At 51.4% G+C, this 10,608-nt stretch overlaps 1 protein-coding gene across 2 annotated transcripts in view; it reads right to left on the reverse strand.

The window, feature by feature from the left end:
- The window catches only part of SOX13 (SRY-box transcription factor 13), a 44,306-nt gene extending 38,063 nt beyond the window's left edge, over positions 1–6,243 (reverse strand). For both annotated transcript variants that reach the window (XM_032611742.1, XM_032611734.1), the window contains exon 1: positions 5,791–6,243. The gene's annotated coding sequence lies outside the window, so the exon portion shown is untranslated. The remainder of the gene's footprint in view (positions 1–5,790) is intronic.
- Positions 6,244–10,608: the final 4,365 nt, after the last annotated feature.

Genomic DNA, 10,608 nt, shown 5'->3' on the forward strand with positions numbered 1-10,608 from the left:
ACCTCGGACATGTCCCCAGAAGACACAGAGGGACAAGATGGGGAGTAACACTAAACCCTCCCCCCCAACCTGGCTACAATCCCTAGGGCTGCTTATGGGGCTTTGTGCCAAGGCCATTTAAATGCTAAGGCCACTGATGAGGGGAGGGGAGTCTGTTGTGTGTATCAAGAGAACTGAATTCAGATTTGATGGCATGTGTCAGGCTTCCCTGAGTGACCAAATGCGCCTGGGTAATCATGCTATTTAAGAAAAAAGGTGGCAGCTAGAGATACTGTCCCCACTTCTTCCTTTCTCTCCTCTACCCCCCAACACACCCCTCCCCCATAAAAACACTCCTGGCTGGGATCTTCAACCTTTGGGTACAAATCTCAGTCCCTGCTGCTCTCCTATCTTGACCTCATGTGCACACTCCGAGATGCTGGGCCACATATAGCACATCCTGAGCCATGCCCAGGCCTTGGATTCACCCACTGATGACCTTGGGAGCAGGCAGGGGAAACCCCAGCCACTTCCTCCTCACCTCACAGCCTCTCAGAGTTCTGACCACTGTCACTCTGGACAGAAACCTGCTCCTAGGAGAGCCACAAGGGCCTTCACCATCATAAGGCTTGAGCAGATCCAGTCTCAGGGGTCTCTGGCTAGGCCCATGGATGTAACAGGCACTCAAGCGGAAGTGAGTGCCCCATCCACCCTACTCCACCCCTCTCTTAGGAGGGAATTACCATATCACTGCTTCTTAGAGAAAGTATTTGAATTTTTAAAAAGAACAGAGTCACTCCTGATCAGAGAAGCTGGCAGAGGCTGAAGGTGGCCCTGCTGAGATGGCCTGTAACAAATCTCCTGAGTCTTCCCAAGGAGCTGGAAGGAGGACCAAGGAAGGGGCAGTCACCCAAAGAAGGGGTTCTTCGTCACCCAGCCAAAGAACCCCATCCAGGGCATGCCTTCCTGCTTGGGAGTGGGGAGATAGGGAGATGACAGGAGGTATGAAAGCAACCCTCCATGGGTCCTGGTCCCCCGCGTGGTGACAGGCACTGTTACAGCCTTCCTGGCTAACATATCCAGGTTCCAGGAAGAGGACTAGCAAAGGGTGAGGACTGCAGCGAGTTCAGGCAGGAGTGAGCCCTCTTAAGCAAACACAGAGCACAAAAATAATTCCCATTCAAAGCACGATTTACTGTGGGCCTGGCCAGGCCTTCCCAGCACAGAGCCCTTTTCAAACACTCAGCTTCACCCCTGAATAAGGCTGGGGAAGGGGGCGTGCGGGCACAGCTGCATTTGAATTCCACTTTTTCCAGTGGCATCAGCTTCCTGGTGACCTACTCAGGGAGCTGCCCAATAAGGGCCAATCTCAAAAGGCACCCCCAGAGAAGAGAAAACCTGTGTAGAATCAGGTGTCAGGCCCTCAAGGACAGGAACACCTAGATCCTCTGGAGGAGCAGGCCTCGCTCAAGCAAACACTCGTCTGGCAACAGCAAAGCCAGACCCTTATCATTCATGGAGCACTGCTGCAGACTTAATCAGACGTGAGCCTCCCAAATTCTAAGAGATAAGTATTGCTGTTGCCCCATTTCATAGATGGGCAAATGGAGGCTCAGAGATGTTATGTGATGAGCATCTCTCCTGGCTCTAAATCCTTCGTATTGTATATATCATGTTGCCCTGAATCTGCCAATTATCATAGTAGCAAAATGTTCAGGATGGGGCTTCTCCCTATTACGAGGAAAGATGGAAATAAGGATGTGAATAAAACTCAAGACATTTCCAAAGCCAAGGCAGCACTGGAAATTGTCTGTCACCATTACTGATCCCAGCATTCCTGACTACAAAATCTGAGCTGGGGGTGGAATGCCCTCTCTGGGCAAGAGCAGTGCATCGTGTTAGGCAATGGTGTGCTAGTGACACCCATTGGCTCTACCTCCAGAATGATCTCCCATTGGCCCGCCTTATCCAAGTCATCATCTCAACTCTAATGAGCCTCCTGCCCAGCCTCTCTTCTTCCATTCCTGCTCCCCTTCAAACTATTCTTTATGTAGTAGCCGGAGCGATGTCTCTTTTTCACATCTTTCCCCACTTATCAAAGTAATTCATGACAATTGAAGAAGATTGGAAAAATCAACAGAAGATAAAGGAGAAAATAAAAATCACCCATACGTCCAGTGTCCAGAATTAACCTCTGTAAACACTGAGGCAGCCATCTAGTCTTCCATCTATGTAGGTGCGTGATGGACGTGCATGTACATACCATTATCTTTACAAAATTGGTACTATGATACCAGTTTTAGATTTTTTAAAAAACTTTTTAATTATATACATTTTCCAGGCTTAAGCTATTCTTTTTTAACTATGCTTTCTGGTTTGGGGTTTTGGTTTATTTTTGCATAGTTGATACATGCACATGGTACTACATTTGGAAAGGACAAAAGAATCTACATTGAAAACACCATCTTCATCCCATCCCTCAGCCACCATTTCCCTCCCCTGGGGCAACTCTGATTACCAAATAAGCTGTTTTTTTTTCTTGTGTACCAAATAATCTTTTAAAATCATAAAGTAGATCATGTCACTCCCCTCCTTAAAACTCTCCAATGGCTTCCCATGGCCCTGGCCGTAAAATCCAGGCTCCTAACCAGGTCCCGTGTGACCAGGCTCTGGCCCTCCTGGCTTCTCCAGTCTCCCTCTCCAGCCCCACTGTTACTGCCAACCCTGTTCTGGCTGCGGAGATTTTTCTTTTGCTGTTCCCTCTGTCTGTCTGGAATCCCCTTCCTTCAGGTCTTTGTGCAGCTGGCTCCTTCTCACCCTTCAGGCCTGGACTGAGCTAGTCTCTCTCCAGGGCAGGTTTCACTGGCCTCACCATCTAGGACCTCCCCTGCCTGTCCCCACACATACACTGTCTATCACATCACCATGTCATATTTCTGAAAATCACATAGGATCTAATATTGTCTTGGTTACTTATTTCAAGTTATTTATTGCTGGTCTCCTCCCTCTAGAAAGAAGGCTCTCTGAAGGCAGGCACACTACCTGTCTTGGTCACCCTTGAAGCCCTGCTGCCTAGCACAGGGCCTGGCACATAATAGGAGCTCAACAAATTTCTGTTAAAGGGATGAATGAGGGTGACTGCAATGCTGGTTCTCATCACTGAGAGCCTACTTGCAGGATCTCCAAGCTCCAAGAACCAATCTCCTGGCCATCCTCTCCCATGACTGGTGATGGGGTTAGAGGGTCAGATAAGATAGAGAGAGGAGTCCATTGTCCAAGGCAGTGTGGGTGGGCAGCAGCTAACTGCTCTTCCTCACTGTCACACAGCTTACCCCTTACTTGTGTTGTGCATTTGCAGGGTCCAGAATCAGACAAGAAGCTTACGACAAACCCAAATTCCTAGTAAACACTCCAATTGCAAGTTGAAAGTTGAAGGTGAAACTTTTGCCCCTTACTTACCCCAAATCCCACATCCAGTCTGCCCAGGCAGCTGGGATATTCCAGGTTCCCAAGTGAGCCCCGGCAGCAGGCAACACAGATGCCACCTCGGGAGCAGAGCTCCCCCTGGAACATCCTCAGCCCATCCCACCTGATTCTTCCCCAGGGCTGCAGACACTGGGGCTCCTCTCAGCCCCAGAGACACAAATGCGCATCCAATCCTGAGCCAGCAGCCCAGGTCAGGACACTCTCGGGGATATGCTTCCTTCCTGGGGCCTGATTTCCACTGAGAACACTACAGTTGGGCCAAGATTTATTTTTAAGAATGAGGAAAAGGAGGGAATAAAATGCCTTTCACAAAAGTTGTAAAGGGAGGGAGGGAGGGAAGAAGAGAGGAAGGAGAAAAAGAAAAAAAAAAACGACTTCACAAGGTGGAACTATGCAAGGAGTAGGGAGGTGCTAAAATCAGGAAAGGGTGGGAAGAGGTGTGAGGTTTCTTCCTTCCCAAAAGTGGACAATTATTATAATTGATTAAATGAGCACAACCCCAAAATGCTCTTCTGGGGTCTGTACAAAGTCAGCTAAGTAATAATGGCAATAACAGGTCACATTTCTCCAGCACTTACTATGTGCCAGGTACTGTTGTATGAGCTTCACTTTATTAAGACAACCCGATGAAGTGAGTACTGTTCATATTAAACCCATTTTAGAGATGAGCAAGCAGATACAGAGCAGTAAGATTAAACTTCTCAAGACCATGTCTCCAGTGGCAGTATCTGGGATCCAACTCCAGAGCCCTGTCTCTTAACCTCTAAGCTAGGCTTGCAATGGTCCAACTACCATCCTGGCATTCGTACCTTCCAAACCAGTATCCCTTAACTGATCATTAGATGCCAGTTTCAAAGATGTGTGCATAACTCTGACCATTTTGCATAGGAGAAAATCTAGAAAAGTTAAGGGACTCGCCCAAGCTCACACTGTCCATAGACAGGAAATTAGGACCAAAGTATGCTGAACCCCAGCATCTCGAGCGCCACTCCCCAAGTAGAAAGCAGGATCTCTGGAAACTCCGCCCAGAGCAGCAGCATCTTTTCTGGCTGTCTTTCGCCAGACCCCTTCAAGCGCCAGCGCCAAGGCGCCCTGCCCGGAAATTCCCAGAGTCAAAGCAAACTTCCCAGGAAAACTCCTCGGCTTCCTCCTAGCCCTTGTCACGGAGGCGGCTGCCAAGAGCGCCGCTGGAGTCCTTGCAGCTGCCGTCGGCCCTCCAGGGCTGGAGGCCGCCGCTCGTGCGCTCGGGGTCCTCCCGGAAAGGTCCAGGGCTGAAGTTCAAAATTCACTTCCCGCCCAGGCCCAGCTCGCGGCTCCGCCCGGGACTCTCCGGCAACCCCCACGTCTCTTGCCCTCCCCAGCTCCAGTTAAGTAATGGAGCACCTCCAGACTGGAAGACCAGGCGGGCAGATGGGAGAATCCCGCGGGCGATCCCTGCGCGTCTGGGGACTGGAAGCAGCCGGCGCGCACGTGTGTGTGTACATGTACGTGTGTGTGTGTGTGTGTACGTGTGTGTATGTGTGTGTTTACGCACAGAACGCGCGGGGTGGGAAAACAATGGCGAGCCGCTGGTAACAGAGCGACTAGACCCCCTTCCCACCTCCGTACCTCCCTACCCCCAGGCACATTTGCTTTTGCACAGAGACAGGGATGAAACGATTCACCTCCGACATCCAAAGGCAGGAGGTGGAGGGATGGTAAGAAGAAGGCTAGGGTGGGAGGAGAGAGGGGGGTGAAACTGGAGCAGCCGGAGCAGAAAACAAACAGGATGCAGCGCCCGGCTGGTCCGCTGGGAAACGAATCTGGAAGGGTGAGAGGGGCTGCGTGGCTGGCCCCCGGCACCCCACACAACTAGGGCAGGGGTAGATCCGCGCCTCGGTGCGGTCACCGGAGCCCCAGGCCGGACGCGCACTGGTCGCCTCGGCTTCCCGCTGGGAAATCCTTGAACTGGGCGCACAGACAGGCTGGTGAGAAAGACCTAGTGCCCCCGGCCGGTGGGCGAGAAGCGGCCGTGGGGGGGGGGGGGTGGGGGCACCCCAAGCCCGGCTCCTGTGGTGCGCACACAGAAACAGACACCCACGGCCTTACCAGGCTGCCACCTCTCTCCACAAGGAGCCGGGTCTGCCCGCGAACAGACGCCACCGCCGGAGTAGTGAGGGGTAGGTGGGGGTCCGTTCCTTTTTAAAAAACTTTGCAAAGGATGGAAACTCGCAGAGAAGAGAGCCGGCGTGTGCCCAGAAACGCGAGGTCGCGAGTGTCAAAACTTCGGAGGGCTGGAGAGGGGGGCGCGGCGGCGCGCTCTGGGCACGGAGGGGGCGCACTTACTACTCAGCCGGGCGCTGGGCTCGAGGCTCTCGGCTCCGCGCTCCTGCTACTCCTCCGTCCGGGTCCTCGCGGCTGGCAGCCTGGGCTTCCCGCTCACATGCCCCGGCGACGCTACGAACGGGCGCGCCGGGCTGGGGCCGCTGGGCTGGGAGGAGGCACGCCCCCAGCCGTCGGCCGGGGAGTCGCTCGGGACTCGTGGCGACCCCGGGTCCGCACCCCACTACTGGCCGCCGTCCGGGGCGGAGAGCTCGGTTCCGGCCGGGCGGCGCCCTCCGCCGAGCCAGGTCGCTCTCTGCACTTTGCCCTCTGCCCTCAGCTCGCGGCCGTCTCCCTGCCTTCCGCGGTACTGCTCCCTGACTCGCCGGTTGCTGCGCCGGCCCGCCCGGCTCTCCCGCTCCGCGCTCAGAGCCTCGGCTCGGTCCCAAATCAGGGCCTCGGAGGCTGACCGCTGCGCCCCAGGTTCAGACCCGGACTCGCAGCTCCGGGGCCGGGGTTCCAGGACCCGCACTCATACAGTTAAGTTCCAAGCCGGGACTGGGAACAGGGCGCTCGTTGCTCGCTGCTGCGAGGCGACTCCACAGCCTCAGAGGAGAAAGAGGGAGGGAGACAGAGAGTGGGCCGGGGGAGGAGGAGGGAGGAGGAGGGAGGAAGGGTGGGGAGATGGAGAAGGAGGGAGGGACAGAGAGCTCCCTCCTCCTCCCTGCAGCCAGGTCCCTCCAGGCATCAACAGCCGGAATCCTCTGTTGGAAAGGAAAGAGCTGAGGTTCCTGGGCGGCGGAGATGGGTGGAAGTGGAGTGAGGGGATGGATGGAAGGAATAGAAGAAAGAGGTGGATTCTGCCCACTCTCACTGCCCAGGTATGAGGTCGTTATAGAGGATCTTCGCTCCTTAGAGCAAGACCCCAGAAGTTGTCAATCCAACTCCCAGTCTCCTAACCCCTCCAGACAGATAACCTGGATTTAGGGTTTCTTAAAAACCGTTTCAGAACCTCCCTGAGGAACCTGATCCCACCTGCAGCTAGACTGCTTCCTGATGTGTCAGACCACTCCCTAGTCCTGTCATTTTGCACTCTCTCAAGTCTTTTATTTTTTTCCCTGACCTGTTCGATATGGCAGGGGGTGGGGGGGTGGAATTCCTTTAAATCAATGTATTTATTAAATGGCTATGCCTGGCCCAAATGAGTGCTGGGGACACCAGGATGAATGAGAAATGCCCTGCCCTTCCTGGAAGGAGACAGGTAGTGAACACGTGATTACAGTAGAGTGGAAGAGTGCTGAGGTCAGCCAGGCACATGGGGCGTGGAGACCATCAAGAGCACTAGGGTCTGGGACAGAGGTCAGAGTCTTCTTGGGGGAGGTGTCATCTGAACTGCATCTTGGAAAGTAGAGCAGATTAAAGGCCTGGCAATCCTGGATCTGCAAATAACACTGTGCCCACGGTGCAGGTGGCCAGCATCTCAGCAGGTGATGGTCAGCCAGGCTCTAAGACTTCCTGAGGCTCTGGATTTCATCATTCCCCACCACCTTCCTTGGCTAAGTTGTCTTATTCATCTTTTAGGTCTCAGCCCAGATATATACTCTTCCAGAGCCCCTCTTGATGGCCAAATCTGCGTCAGGTACCCCACCTATGTATGGGCTCGGGAAGCCCCCCAGTCATAGATAGTATATGGTAACTGTTCATTTGTCTGACTCCCCAGTAAGCGTCACAAGGGAAGGGATGTGTCTCTCCGGCTCCCTTGTGTTTAGCCAGGTCTTGGCAAAGAGCAGATCCTTGATAAATATTTGTCGATCAATTGGTTGATTGAAGGGAATCAGTCAGTCACTGAGGAATTCTAAGCAGGGCCTCCGATGAGATCAGTCTAACTGAAGGCAGGGAGGCCAGTGACCAGACAATGGCGGTAACCAGGGTAAAAATAATGTGGGCCTGAGCTGGGGGTAAGGAAGATGGAAAGGAGGAAACAGGTGGGGGTAAGGAGGCGAGGGAAGTCAACATTAACTCTTCAGAGTCCGGCTTTTGGACGACTGTGGATGGAGCCCTTTCAGAAACTATGAAGCCAGGTGCCACCAAACCTTTCCTCCTCCCAGCCAGCATACCTGTGTTTTCCATATGTCAGGCTGTTTTCTCTGGCCCCTGATCAGCTTCAGTGGGCAGTCTCATTATGGATCCCTCCTTGTAGCTATCCTTAGCTGTGGCAAATTGAGACAGGAAGAAAGGAGAGGTGGGAAGTGGGCTTTCCTCTCTCCAATATCCCCGCCCACTGTATCTTACTTCCTTGGTGTCCACCCTTCCCAATCACTGCCACTTGAATTGGGATCTTTATAGTACCTGCCGACTGTGTCTTAGGCACAGTACTATTTTCCTATATAACATCTATTTGTACCTTATCCCAACTCTGTGAGGGTGGTATCATCATCCCCATTTAGGTAAGAAAAATGAAGCTCAGAGTCATAGCCAGTAAGTGATGGGAGGAAGTGATTTGACTCTGAAGATTCTAGGTCTTTCTATACTACAACACTATTTCCTGGGAACACCAATCAAACGTACACGTTTAACCACTCCCTCCTTAAAACACTTCAGGATTCCACGCTCTCCTGAATTTCTTCTGACCTCGCTGGTTGCCCTTTCTCAGCCTCCCTTGTTTATATTTATTCCTCCACCGTTGTCTCCAGGTGGGTGTGTCCTGTGGGCTCTCCTGTACCTCATTTTCCTTTCTCTCTACTTTCTCTCCCTGGGTGAAATTTTAACTGTTTCCATTACTTTAAATACAAATGAGGCACTGATGTTTCTCCCAATTTTTTATTTAAGTCTCCAGGACTCCACGTATCCAACCATACACTTGACATTTCTACCCAAGGACTCACAGACATCCTAAACCTAACATGTTCAGAATTGAGCCTATAACCACCCCCCTAAGCCTGTTTTATACCCTGTACCATCTTTCCCATCTCAGCAAATCGTACCACCTACCCAGTGGCTTGAACCTAAAACCTAGGAGTCATCTTTGATTCCTTCTTTCTGATCTAATCCACTTAGTGAGTGCTGTTGTTCTGTCTCCAAAAATATACTCCAATCCATCTACTTCTCTGTCTTCACTGTCCCCACCCCAGCCCAGGCCATCGTCATCTCTCAGCTAGACTACCACAGCCTTGCTGCTTCTGAGAACTGAGACTACTTGCAGCCACATAATTTAACTAAGGCTGCTTACATTGATGTGACTTTAATATTTGTTCCAGAAATTTCTTGCCCGGCAAGATAAGACTGTAAACCAGTAAGTAACTTCATTATTTGCCTCAGGAACTTCCTGAAAATCAATTTATCTGAACAATAGACCGCTCAAACAGCCCCCTTCTCAGGACAATAGTTTGTTTAACCTGGCAAACCACTAGCTTATCAAACAATTGTTTATTTTTCAAGACCCTCCCCTTGCTGTGTCCTTCAATCCTGAATGGTTATCTCACAAAATTTGCCCAATCCCCATATTAAAGTATCAGCCTTAAACCAGACCTCAAACCCTATAAATACCTCTTTACCTGGAAAGTGCCTCCCCAAACCCTGCCCTTCCCAGAGTGGCTCCATTTCATTCTCTGCTCTCAACACAAATGTCCTTTCCTTCATCTTTCCTCCTTCCCCACCTACAATCATCCCGTACCCCCATCTCCCACCTTTATTCTTCTAGGCCCCATTTGCCGCCTTCATATCACTTACAACAATTGATATTTACTTATTTTATCGGTCTTCTGTTTTCTTGTGCTTTTCTGTTTCCACTTTAGACTGTAGGCTCTGTGAGGGAAAAAACTTGTCTGCTCTACTTTCCATTTAATTTCCAGAGCCCATAGGAGATGCTCAAAATAAATTTGCTGAAGGAATGCCTTTGACTGGCTTCAGTGAGTGTGGTCTCCAGTCCACTTCGTGGGGTGGCAAGCATGCTCCTGAGACACTGGTGGGGGCTGCAGTGTCCGGGGTTGCTGAGGTTCTCCACACTGCTTTAACCTCCAAGGTTAGAGACAAAGTGTAAAATGTAAATGCATGTTGGAGAAGTATAAAAGGATTAAATTCGCAGAATCTTGTGAATTGCTTTCCTCACTGTTACAGGAGCAGGGCCTGGGAGAGAAGCTCCAGGAGAGGAAGTGAGCTGAGAGCACATGGAAATCCCTGTCTGGCTGCTTTGCCTGAAGCCCTTCCTGTTTCCCCGCAAGACCACCGGCACCTTCCACGGGCCATTTTCTCTGTGCAGCCTAGAGGAGGGAGCTTGTAGCTTGGGTCAGGTCAGGGTAGGCCCAGCCTAGCAGAGCTTGTCTGGGCACCAGCTCTTCCTCCCACTGACCGAGGAAGTGCCTCTCTAGGTCCCTATAGTCAGACATTTGAGTCAGGAGTGAATCAGTAGTATTCGCTCAGGTGGGCCTCGGCTTTCAGAGAAGGCACTCCCTTCCAGCTGACGCTGGTGGGCCTCTAACTCAGTTTAACCCAAGTTTTTCCAGAGAGTTGCCCTCAGTATTGATTAGTACGGAAGCTGATCAGGAAGATAACAGGTGGATTCATAGAATGTTTCATTTGCCTGTTGGAATCTGAGAATATAAGATCTGGAAGGAATCAGCCTCCCAGAACCATCTCCTCCGGTCCTCTCTTTGTGCACAGAAAGGAGAGGTACCAAGGCTGGTACTTTATACGTATGATCTCCTTTTTTTTTTGTTAATTTTTATTTATTTGGCTGCACCAGGTCTTAGTTGTAGCATGCGGGATCTTCACTGTGGCATGCGGTATCTTCAGTTGTGGCATGAGAACTCTTAGTTGTGGCATGCATATGGGATCTAGTTTCCT

This window comes from Phocoena sinus, chromosome 1, assembly GCF_008692025.1.
Source record: "Phocoena sinus isolate mPhoSin1 chromosome 1, mPhoSin1.pri, whole genome shotgun sequence".
Taxonomy (NCBI): domain Eukaryota; kingdom Metazoa; phylum Chordata; class Mammalia; order Artiodactyla; family Phocoenidae; genus Phocoena; species Phocoena sinus.